Here is a 12,536-nt window from a genome sequence, read left to right as displayed (position 1 = left end):
GCCCCATAACTCAGGCCTAATTTCCCTGGGGGGAGACAGATGAGAAATAACCATCAAATCTTTGTTTTCCCCTCTTTTTTGCTATCGTCAGCAAACTGGGAAATATTCTCCCCTGAGGAACAATAGTCCGGTCACTCATGCAATAATTATTTTAATGCTATTTGCTGCTGCTTTTTCTTCTTCTTCTGTTTAACTTTCCAGTGTTTGCATACAACCTTTCCTATCCTATACTTCTACGTTCTTTTTAATGAGAAACAGAGAGAGAGAGAGAGAGAGAGAGTGGGAGAGAGGCAGAGAGAGGGAGACACAGAATCTGAAGCAGGCTCCAGGCTCTGGGCTGTCTGCACAGAGCCCGACATAGGGTTCAAACCCATGAACCATGAGATCATGACCTGGGCCGAAGTCAGACGCTCAACCGACTGAGTCACCCAGGCGCCCCATATATATATATGTGTGTATATATATATATATATATATATATATATATACACACACACACACATATATATATATGTATATATATATTTTATGAATAAAACAGATGGCATATTCATGTTTAGGGTTTTGTGAAAAAGTCAACTTAACTTCGTGGCTGAAGTGGATGTGAATGAAACGGCTCATTGATGAAACCGGCGGGCATCTGCGTAGCGCTTGACGATGTATCTCACACTCTCATTTCATGGTCATACGATCATGAGGCATTGCCCCCATTGTAAAGAGGAGGCAACTGAGGCCCCGAGAGTTGAATTAGCTTGGTAAGGTGCTATACACAGACTTGGACCCGAACAACTGCAGCTGCCATCTACTGTTCTAAACACTGCACTCAGTGCCTCATTTAATCCTCTCAGAAAGCCCGTGAGAGACATGATGGCTATCATTTTACGGTAAAGATATTGAGGCTTGGAGGGTTAAAGACATTGGTAAAGACTCAAACCCACATCTGTCTCACTGCAATGCTGCACCTAAGCGCCCAATGTCAATGTCTCGGGAGGCTCAGTCGGTTAAGCGTCCGACTTCAGCTCAGGTCACGATCTCTTGGTCAGTGAGTTCGAGACCCGCATCGGGCTCTGTGCTGACAGCTCAGAGCCTGGAGCTCGCTTCAGATCCTGTGTCTCCCTCTCTCTCTGCTCCTCTCCTGCTGGCGCTCTCTCTCTGTCTCTCAAAAATGAATAAACATTAAAAAAAAAAAAAAAAAAAACTTAAAAAAATAAAAATAAACGCCTAACATCTCCCCGGGCCTCACTCGGCTCTGAAAATTCCGGAGCAGGTGGCAGTGAGAAGCCAGTGCTGGACCTCAGGCCCCTGAGTGGAGGGCAGTCAGGTCCGCACCCCCGCTGGGCTGAGAAGCCTTCACCTGGCGAGCCAGCTTGGCGGATGAACTTTTTCCAGACCTTGGTCGTTCAGAAGTGCTGAGGCAGCCTGGATGCAACCCAAATGCCGAGAGGAAGGTGTCCAAATGACAAAAGCACCAGAGAGAGCTGCTGCCTGCTGACCCCTCCCCCGCTGAAAACCCGGGGACCCCCGTGTCCATCAGGATGCTGTAGGCAGGACAGCAATGTCTGGTAAGCACACATCCCAGCAAGTGCACGGGGACGCTGCAGCCAGTAAACGGGGCCTCTCCGTCCTCCCACGTGGGGTGTGGACAGCTCAGATCTGGGGTGAGGCAGCCGAAACACAGCTGCTTCTTTCGCCAGAGGCTAAGGGCCTCCCCGGCCTCCCTCAGCCCTCAGCACCCCCTCCCACCTTCCCTAAGTAACAAAGCTCCCACTTACAAGTTGATCCGAATCCTGACCGTGGATGAGAAAGAAACAAAAAATACTCTGTTGATGAAAGGCTCGAAAGATGCCAGTGGTAACAGTCTGAGGAGGCTTTCTTGCTGTGCCGGTCCTACCCCCCAAGCCCAGACACCAGCTGGCGGCGTGAGAGTCACAGGTGCCGAGCCGAGGCCTGAGAGCACGGAGCTGGGAGCACTGGAATAAGGAAGATTTTTAATCTTCTCGAAACCTCAAGCTTTGAAGATAATTAAATACTTAAAGGGAAGCAAGACTTTTCCCTGCCTTCGCAAGAGAGAAGAAGTTTCCAAATATTTTCCCCATGTAATAGTGTCTCTAAAATGCCTGGGAAATGTAAGAAATTGGTATCACCAGTCAGTCAACAAATGTTTACTGAGCATTTACTATGTGCCGAGTATTCCAGAAGGTGCTGGAGACACAGCAGGGAGAGAGAGAAAGCTCTTGCACTCCTGGTGCTTACATTCTGGAGGGCAAAGATTAACACATGGACAGGGAGGTTGGGGACAAATGAGAGAGAGAAGGGAAATGAAAGCTACTGGAGACTATGTGATTGTGGAGAGCACTCTGAGGCAGAGTCATCTGAACAGATACTTGAATTAACAAAGTCAGGCCAAGAGCTGGGTCCCGGGCATTTCAGATGGAGGCAAATGCACGTGCAAAGGCCCAGAGGCCACATCAGATGTGATGTGTTCGAGAACAAACTGGAAACTCACGTGGTGAGACCCCAGTTAATGTGGGAGAATGGAGAGAGATGAGGTATAAGAGGTAGGCAGGCAAAAGTGATCTAGAACTTTCTGGGGCATGGTAAGATGTTTGGATATTATTCTAAGTGACTGGGAAGCATTTGGAGTGCTCTAGCAAGGGGTCATACAATCTGATTTTAATTTCTAAAAGTTAGTCCTGGGGGGTGCCTGTGTGGCTCAGTCGGTTGAACATCCAACTTCGGCTCAGGTCATGATCTCACCGATTGTGAGTTTGAGCCCCGCGTCAGGGTCTGTACTGATGGCTCAGAGCCTGGATCCTGCTTCAGATTCTGTGTCTCTCTCTCTCTGTCTCTCTGCCCCTTCCCTGCTCATGCTCTGTCTCTCAAAAATAAATAAACGTTAAAAAAAATTTTTTTTATATAAAAAAAAAAAAAAAGCCCCGGCTGCCATATGGAACGTGGTCATGGGGGTAGATGGCAGGGAGTAGAGGAGAAAAAATATTCAGTAAGACTAACATCTGTGTTAGATAATATTGCCTTTAATATGACCCAGTGACATTTATTGACCTTACTCCACTAGTTGTTGGTATTTTCAAAATGGCTTTCTCTACTGTTTGGCAGAATTCCATCATTTCAGACTTTCTAAGGTCTTAAGGCAGTATTTTTATAGGCTGATGTACCCTGTGACCTGAGATAGCGAAACTGAAGAGACTCCATTTTAGAAAGGCAGAGGAGAGGCAGAGAGAGAGGGAGACACAGAATCAGAAGCAGGCTCCAGCCTCTGAGTTGTCAGCACAGAGCCCAACGTGGGGCTCGAATTCTTCAACTGAGAGATCATGACCCAAGTGGAAGTCGGACGCTCAACCGACTGAGCCATCCAGGCACCCCCGAAGGCAGAATCTTCTAAAACTAGGATCTTCCTGAGCAGGGCCATGGTGCTCGTTCATGATGGGAAGTAAATCTAGATTCGTTTTTAGCTGGGAGGAGGCAGGTCAGAAATTCAAAGTTGTAGTTCCCTGGCCTGGGTGGATGTGCTAGAACATGGACCATAAACCTCCATCACTTATCTTGGCAGATAGAAAATTGGAATCTGGGAGGAAAGTTTCGCATCAGGCACTCAGACCCAATAAATACTCTCACTTTTGCAGAGTATCTCCCAAATCCTCTGCATTCCATCTAGCAGGCCACAGAGGACGCTCGGCGCTGACCCTCGGCACTGCACGTGGAACCACCTAGAACATTGGACAACAACCCCACGCCACTGTTCATGTTCTGCACCGCTTGCTCTCTCCTTCTTTCCCTTTTGTTCTTTGGCTCAGTGACATTTCAGTAACACCAACACAGATTGACTCAAGCACATTTTCTTGGTGCTGAGACTGTGAGATGGCAATAGAAGACAGAGAATGAGAACACGGGCTTTTAAAGGGTCTCAAATCCTGGCTCTGCTACTCACCAATTATGTGGCTTTGAGTAAGGCAGAATCACTCTGTGCCTCAGTTTCCTGATCTGTATGATGGGGATAATGTCTATCCTATCAGGGTGGAGATAAGATGAACTCATGTGTTTGATTAGATGAGATCAAACCTTTAGTAGGCATTTAATAAATAAACGTTTGTTGTGGTTGTGGTTATTACATGGAAATATTTGGCTTAAATAACATAATCTCTCATCAAGGGCTGAAAATCTATGAGATGAAAAGACACTTACATCATTGTAATGTAAGGCAAGAAGTGACAAAGGCTATAATCAGTATTTGCAAAAAGTGCAACGGGAGCTATGGTAGATTAAAGGTAATTGCAAATTCCTCAACAGTGTCCCCACTGACAGCCAGACCCCCCCTTGAAATTGGTCTGGTGCATGACCTGGTCTTTGGCCAATACAATGCAGGGGAAAGGACTCTGGGCGCCTTCCAAATCTAAACCATCAGAAGACATATGGCTTCCTCCAGGTTTTCTTGGTGTACTTCTTCTTGGAGCAGAGCTTCCACACGAGCGATGTCACTAATGGGTGCTCCAGGCAATATCTCCATCTGACCACCAACTTTTAGCCATGGGAGTGAACCATCTTGCGTGGTTCAGTCCAGTTAAGCTTCCAGATGACTTTAGCCGTCCCAGTGCCCAACCACATCTTGTGAGGCAGAATGCCTAGTAAATCCATGGATTTTCTAAGTGATAGTAAATTATCGTTTTTAATTTTTAAGCACTAAGTTTGGGGTAGTTATATGGCCAAAAACAATCCAAACAGGAGTTCAGGAGAGAAGAGTCCATTTCAGATCAAGTAATCGTGGAAACTTTCCCAGAAGAAATGGGATTTGAGATATTCTTGGGGGGAAGGATGGTGACAAGAGGCTCTTAGGAGAAAGTCATTCTAGAGAGAGGGAAGAAACAGAGTAGAGGAAGAAAGAAAAGCTAAAAGGGGTGTTCAGGGTAAAATCATGCATTACAGCTTTGGGGACAGCCTCACTTTTTTGACAGAAAGGAAAAGTCATCCTGCTCTTCTGAGTAAATGGGCTCTATGGGAAACAATGGGGGCTCTAAGGGTAAGGGAGACAGGAATTTATGGAAGAATGGAAACCACAGAGCAGCAGGACTTGCCAGAAGGCAGTGGAGTTGGAAGGTTCTAGAGATCCCCCAAGTTCTCCCCATCACACACACAGTAATAGTTTAATGTCCTTCGAGGCCTGGGAGGTCCATGGCATGGTGCTCTCGCCCAACCACCTTGATGACCTAATTTTCCTTCCCTGTCTCCTCACACGGTTCCCCCTTCTCTTTATTCCGGTTTCTGTCACCTTCTCAAAGAGGCCTTCTTTGACATCTAGGTAAAAATAGTTGCCCCTACACACAGTACCCTTACCAGCTCTATTTTTCTTCCCAGCACTCATTCATTCATTCATTCATTTGCTTTATTTATTTATTTACTTACTTCTGGAATGTCTCTGTAGTTTCTTTTAATCTGGAGTAGTCTCTCCCCCAGCTTTTTGGTATAGCACGAATTTCTTTAACAGATATTATATTCTAGAGTAGTTTCAGGTTGCAGCAAAATTGAGCAGGAAGTACAGAGAGTTTCCGCAAACCTCCTGCCCCTATACGTGCACAGCCTGCTTCATGGTCAACATCCTCCACCAATATAGTACATTTGTTATCATCTAGGAACTTACATCGGCGTGTCGTTATCTCCAAAGTCCATAGCGTACATTAGGGTTCACTCTTGGTGTGATATATTCCATGAGTTAGGACAAATATATAATGACAAGTATCTATCATTATGGTATTTTACAGAGTATTTTCACTGCCTAAACCTCCTCTGTGCTCTGTCTATTCATCCTTCCCTCCTTCCTAACCCCTGGCAGTGACTGATCTTTTCCGGAATGTCATATAGTTGGAACCACCTAGTATGTAGTCTTCTCAGATGGGCTCCTTTCACTTCATAATATGCCCTTAAGTTTCTTCAATATGTCTTTTCATGTCTTGATAGCTCATTCTTCTGGGCACTGAATAATATCCCATCGTCTGGATGGACCACAGTTTATTCATCCATTCACCTACCGAAGGACGTCTTGCTTGCTTCCAAGTTTTGACAATTCTGAACAAAGCTGCTATAAATATCCATGTGCAGGCTTTTGAATGGACATAAGTCTTCAGCTTTTTCTGAGTAAATACCAAGGAGTGTGATTGCTGGATTGTATGGTAAGCGTATGTTTAGTTTTGTAAAAAAAAAAAAAAAAAAAAAAAATTGCCAAATCGTCCCATGTCTTTTTTAAATCTATTTTTATTGAGGTACAATTGATATGCAACATTACATTTGTTTCAGGTGTACAACATAATTACTCAATAGTTGTATATCGTATGAAATGATCACCACGGTACGTCTAGTGAACATCCACCACCATGCATAGTGACAATTTTTTTTCTGGTGATGAGAAATTTTAAGATTTACTCTCTTAGCAACTTTCAAATATGCAACTACAGTATTCTTAACTATAGTTGCCATGCTGTACATTATGTACATTACATCCCCATGACTTATTTATTTTATAACTGGAAGTTTGTACCTTTCGACCCCCTTCACCCATTTTGCTCACTCCTAACCACCCACCTCTGGAAACCACTAATCTGTTCTCTGTATCTATGAGATTGTCTTCGTTTTTTGTTTTTTGTTTTTTGTTTTTTTTTATCATTGAGGGCAAAGACTTTGTCTAATGCTTAGAATACAGTCTGGCAGATAGATACTGGATGCTCAACGAAAAATGGTAGAAAACAGTGAATGAGTAAATGGATCCCAGGCAACATTAGGGCTTAAGATAACTTGTTACTTCTCAGCAACAGGGATTTGTGGGTCTTCATTTTAATTTTCTTCCAACGTTCTCTGCTTCCTGCAATTCCCAGGCAATTCTCTCCCCTTCTACTCACCAAGCTCAGCTCTCTCAGCTTCTGCTGATTCATCACCATGACTTACTCACAGCTCCCCCATGCTGCTACTGCCTCTTGTGCATCTGTCCAACTTCTCCTCTCTCCGCCAACCTCCCTACTCTCTCTGACTTTCCAGCTGAAATTCCAGAGGCAGAGAATCTCATCGGGTCAGCCCATTCCCCACTTAGGCCGAGATTCTGGACCTTTAACTGTGTTCTAGACCATATCCCGTGCTGGCTCGATCAGCTAATGGCCACAGGCGCAGAGCGTAGCAGCCTAGGCATAGAGAACTACTATTTCACTCAGCCGAGGGCACGTGGATGCAGCAGTGGCCGTTAATGACCTGTTGGCCAAAACCTGAGGTCCATGCTGAGTAATTCATACTTCAGGGAGACGCCGAAGTCTTCTGAGAAGAGCAGTGATGAACCGGATCTATGTTTTCAGAAGACAGCTTTGGGTATTCCATGAGCAAGACAGTTTGGTGACGCAAGGGGATGGCACCCGTGAGCAAGTTAGGAAGCCATGGCCGGGGCCAGGGTGTGTGTGTGTGTGTGTGTGTGTGTGTGTGTGTAGCTGATAATGCCTCTAACCAAGTCAGCAGTGGTGAGTAGAAGCCGGGAGCAGAAGCAAGTAGGTCCTGAACCTGAGAATGTTGCCCAGCCACATGAGGCTGGAGTTCAGCTGAAAGGCTGGCCTAGACACTAGCTCCGAAAGTTACTGGGGAGGAAGAATTTAACTCTGCCTTTCAAGGTCCTTCTAGCTGGACTAAGAATCAAATTGACATGAGACAGATTAACAGGAGGAAATCGTATTTAGTAGCGTAGTTATGGGGCGTCCACACAGGCACGGAAATCCCAAAGGCAGTGAGGCAACGTGACAGGTAGGAGCTAAGGAGAGGGGTAGGGGTCTGACTTAGACAGAGGCGGACCATTAGCAGGAAGAGAGGAGATCTTTGGAAAACAAAGGTGAACTGTTATGCAGATCAGTTTCTTAGGTAAAGAGGAATCTCTGTTAAGGGCACTCTTTCTGGGACCGGCAGGCAGTTGAGGGGGGAGGTAAAAAACTTTCCTGAATCTACTAGGTTTTGAACGCTTTTTTTTTTTTTTTGTATGTTTATTTATTTTTGAGAGAGAGAGATAGAGCACAAGTGGGGGAGAGGCAGAGAGAGAGGGAGGCAGAGGATCCGAGGCAGGTTCCACGCTGACAGCAGAGAGCCCGATGTGGGGGGCTTGAACTCATGAACCGCGAGCTCATGACCTGAGCCGAAGTCAGACCCTTAACTGACTGAGCCACCCAGACACCCTGGAATGCTTTTTTTTTTTTTTAAATTTGTTTTCTTCAGATTTTATTTTTAAGCAATCTCTATACCCAAAGTGAGGCTCGAACCCACAACCCTGAGATCAAGACTTGCATGCTTACAGACTGAGCCAGCCCAGGCAGCCACCCCTGATTGCTTTTAACTCCATGTTCAGGCCCAAGTGGCCGTCTTGGGGCTGCCTGCCCTTGGCCCCTGCAAAGTCATGAAGGTATTTATTAGTTAAAACTGTGGGGTGCATACCGTGGCAAGAGGTAAGCCAAGACAGATATTTGGGGAGCTCTCTTAGATGTAAAGGACAAAGAAGAAAAACTTGACAAATGATCTAAATCGAAAATATTTATACAGATGAGCAGGCGCTCAGAGAGCCGCAGCATCTGATAAAAGCAGGGAAGTGTTGCCCCTGCTTAGGTTCTTATCCTTACAAGTTCAGGTGCAAAGGATCCTGCATTAGATCCCACCCTATTCCAAACCCCAAGCTTCTAGTCTGACTGTTTTCCCGCAGAAAGCAATGATGCTTTATGAAAATCCACAATATTCTAAAAATACATCAGCTGGGCTGCAGCACCACAATTAGTGAAGCTGCTGTCCCAGGAAACCCTCATCACCATTTTGCTTAGATCAGAGAGCGGATTAACTTTGATGTCTGTCTGAACCCCGTGTGAGACACCCCTGGTGGTCTGCTCCCTGCAAGCATTCAATCTTCACATCCAAGGGAAGAAGGAGAAAGTGCCAGATAGGAGCCCAAACCAATTTTTTTTTTTTCTCAGTGATTGAGATGAAAATATGCACCCTAGGACTCCTGACATATCTGACTTGCATCCTGCCTCCTTCTATCCTTGAGCTCTCTCCCCCTTTGCACAAATATCTTCCCCCAGATCCAAATTTCCTTTGGCTTTTGCAAACAAGAGCCCGGCTAGGAAGCCCCAGGCCCTTTGTCTCTGCCATGCGTTGGAGGTCATTGCGGGAATTTCTTTATCGATTAGGGCTTCCGGTGATATGCAACCGAAACAGACTCTGAGTGGACTGAGGTCCAAAGGGAGTTTACTGGAAATACATGGGTGGCCTGTAGAATGTAATGAAGAACCAAGAATCAGACTGCAAGGGGGGAATACGGGAATTTGTAGGACTACAGGCGAGTGGGACATAATCTCATCGGAACATTTAGCAATGGAAGAAGAAATCTACTGCGACAGTGCCGTCTGTCCCCGTGTCACCATCCTCATGATTCTTATTTCTGGGAGAAAAGGGACAACTGGACCAGGTTGGAATTGTACCCGCATTCAGACAATATGAACTCACTGACTTTGCAAGGCAGTGTAGATTGGTGATAATTGCAGGTCTCTGGAGCCAGCCAGACTGGATTCGAATCCTGGCTCTACTTTAGCGGCTATTGAGCTAGTCATTCTTGCTGTATCCCAGCCTTTCGCTATGCAAATGGAGAATCAGGAGCTATTATTAGGGAAGGCTGAGTGACCAAAAAGCAATTACTATCCACTGCCGCATCTTATCCCTCTAGCAGACTATAGATGCCATGAGGACAACAGACTGTCTTGTTAATTCACTGCTGGCTGCATCCACCAGCATTTGAAATGTGCCTGGCACACAGTGCTTGGCTCAGTAAACCTTTGTCAAATACACAAATGCTGATGCTTCCTTTTTGTGTTCCCAATCAACTGGTGCAGTGCTTTGCTGGAATAGGCACACAATAAGTCTCTGATTGAATCTGTAAGTCAGTGGGGTTCGCAGAAATGGGAAGAACACTGGGACCAAAGAGACGAACCTATATTTGGTAGCAGTCAGCGGCAGGCAAGTGATAAGTAACTAATTTTTGGTATGATGATGCTAATATGATGATTACTGTATTTGGAGATTGTAGGCTGGCTGCTGGTCGGACCAAAACCTTTAGATCAGCATGAGGGGATAGAGAAACGGCCAGGTTACTTTGCCACATCACCCTGGAGTGGGGGACGGCGCGTCTGTCCCACATTAGCCCACCTCTGCCTTGGAGGCACGGCTGGTACCCCATGAGGACATCCTGGCACCCTCCATAATGGCTTTCAGAGGCTCTGTGGGTGGGGCTCGCCCGGCCACCCTGCTCGGCTTCCTCATGGAGACAGCGAGGTCTCACGGAGGAGCCTGTCAGTTTAAGAATCACGAAAACTAAACCCCGGTTCTGGCTCAACTGATGGTGTGTGACCCTAAGACAGGTCTCTGGTCTACAAAATAGGGTAATCCTTGACTTGCAGCTCGTGGAATTGTTAAGCAAATAACATCACACTCGTGGTGAATTCATCTGGAATGCCTTCCGTTGTTAAAAAACAAAACAACAGGGGCTCCTGGGTGGCTCAGTCAGTTAAGTGTCTGACCTCGTCTCAGGTCATGATCTCACAGTTTGTGGGTTCGAGCCCCGCATCCGGCTCTGTGTTGACTGCTCAGAGCCTGGAGCCTGCTTGGGATTCTGTGACTCCCTCTCTCTCTACCCCTACCCCACTTACACTCTGTCTCTATCTCTCAAAAAATAAGTAAACGTTAAAAAAAAAAAATAAAAACAAAACAAACAAAAAAACCTCAAACTGGCTTTAGGGAAGAGGGAACTTCATTGGCTCACGTTACTAAGAAGTCCAAGGGCGCGTCCTTTTCAGGCTCAAATGTAATGTCAGCACCTGATTTCTATCTCCCAGCTCTCCTTGTGCTGTACTGTCCTCATTCTCAGTCTCTGAATGGTGGTGCCCAGTGGCTCCAGCATCGAATCCCAAGTTCAAATCCAGATTTTTGGAAGCTGGATAGACTATGGTTGGCTCAGCTTGGGTCATGTAGCCAGAAGGATGCAACTACATTGGATGATCAGGCCTCCGTCCTGTCCCAGTCAATCTCTGTGGTGTGGAAGCCGGGTCCGGCTTGGTTATATGCTTAACTCTCAGAGCTGGAAAAAATAATTGGAGTGGGGGACAGAGGAAACGCCCTCCTGTACCTCATGGATTGAGAATGGGAGAGGAGTGTTTTGCCAAAAGATATTCCAGTGCTATTAACCGAAAGATAAGTGGATGCTGAATTGCTAAAATGACAAAGGTGCACTACACCTGGGGTTTTATATCACGTGATAGCAAGCATGCATCCCAGCTCCTCTCTCTGCTGTGAAGTCTCTGTCCTCACCCTAACAAGCTCTTGCAAGCCCGGGAGGAGCCGCGGCCTCACCCACAGTCATCTGTCTTCCTCTACAGAAGTCCTGCAGCCCGCAAGACGCTATCACTCATTGGCAACAAGCTGCGTCGGGTCATTAGTTATCTTTTTATGTATATGTCCTGTCTCTTCACCCACGTGGCAGGATTCCGGAGAGCAAGGGTCACGTCTTACTCATCCTTGTGTCCCTCGTAGCACTTTGCCTGGTGTTTGGGGCATGGCAGATAGTCCATAAATCTGCTGACAGATCGAACACCTGATTTATATGCCTCTGGAACCACAGAGGTAGAAGTAGCTTGATTCAAGCACAAAACTAGACAAGAGAGGAAACCGGTGCTCTCCGCACCGTTTCTGAAAGATCGTAGATCTTTTCTGGACTAAATAATACTGCTGGGGTCAGGATGAATATCCTCTTGCTCCCCAGCCCCCAGCTGCTGGTAGCATCCTTATTTATGAGGGCTTGAGGGAAGGCCCAAGGGACCTTCATCTCAGCTGTTCAATACCCCTGGGTAGCTCATATGCCCCCACAGCCCACCCAGAAGGATGAAGGATGGCGATCATAGGAAGGGGAGGACAATGTCTATCCTTAGTGGCCTCCCACCGCAAGCCGCAAGACAGAGCCCCAAGGTCCCATCAGTGGGACTGGCCGCTGACTCTCTGCCTTGCACTGATCCTATTTGCTCCCCATCCTCATTCATAACCCTGACATGCAGCCAGGGGAACAGAGAGAGAGAAGGGGGATGGAAAAACGGGGTCAGAAAACATCTACTTGTAGCTTGGTCATTGAAACAACACTCCTCCCCCACGAGTCTTGGTCCAGAAGCCCCTGTGGGTCCGGTTTAGAAGCCCCCTGCAGGCCGTCCTGGGGCAGGTGAATTGCCCCTTTGTGTCTGAATCCTTCAAACCGCCCTCAAGCAGGTATCCTGATAATCCTGATAATGAGGATTAAATGAGGGAGCCACAGAGAGCACGCAGCTCGACACAGAAAGTCACTAAAATCAAACTAAGGGGTGGGGACAATGAGAAAGCGTGACTGGTAAAGGAGGGGGTGATAAAGGAGGTCAGGAGAATGGTGGGTAGAGCGGCTGAGGGGCTGGGGCGGCCAGAACAGGGCCCACAGGACTCAGCCATGC

Source organism: Panthera leo, chromosome B1 (assembly GCF_018350215.1).
Source record: "Panthera leo isolate Ple1 chromosome B1, P.leo_Ple1_pat1.1, whole genome shotgun sequence".
Classification (NCBI taxonomy): Eukaryota; Metazoa; Chordata; class Mammalia; order Carnivora; family Felidae; genus Panthera; species Panthera leo.
Note: the sequence above shows the minus strand (reverse complement) of the source record.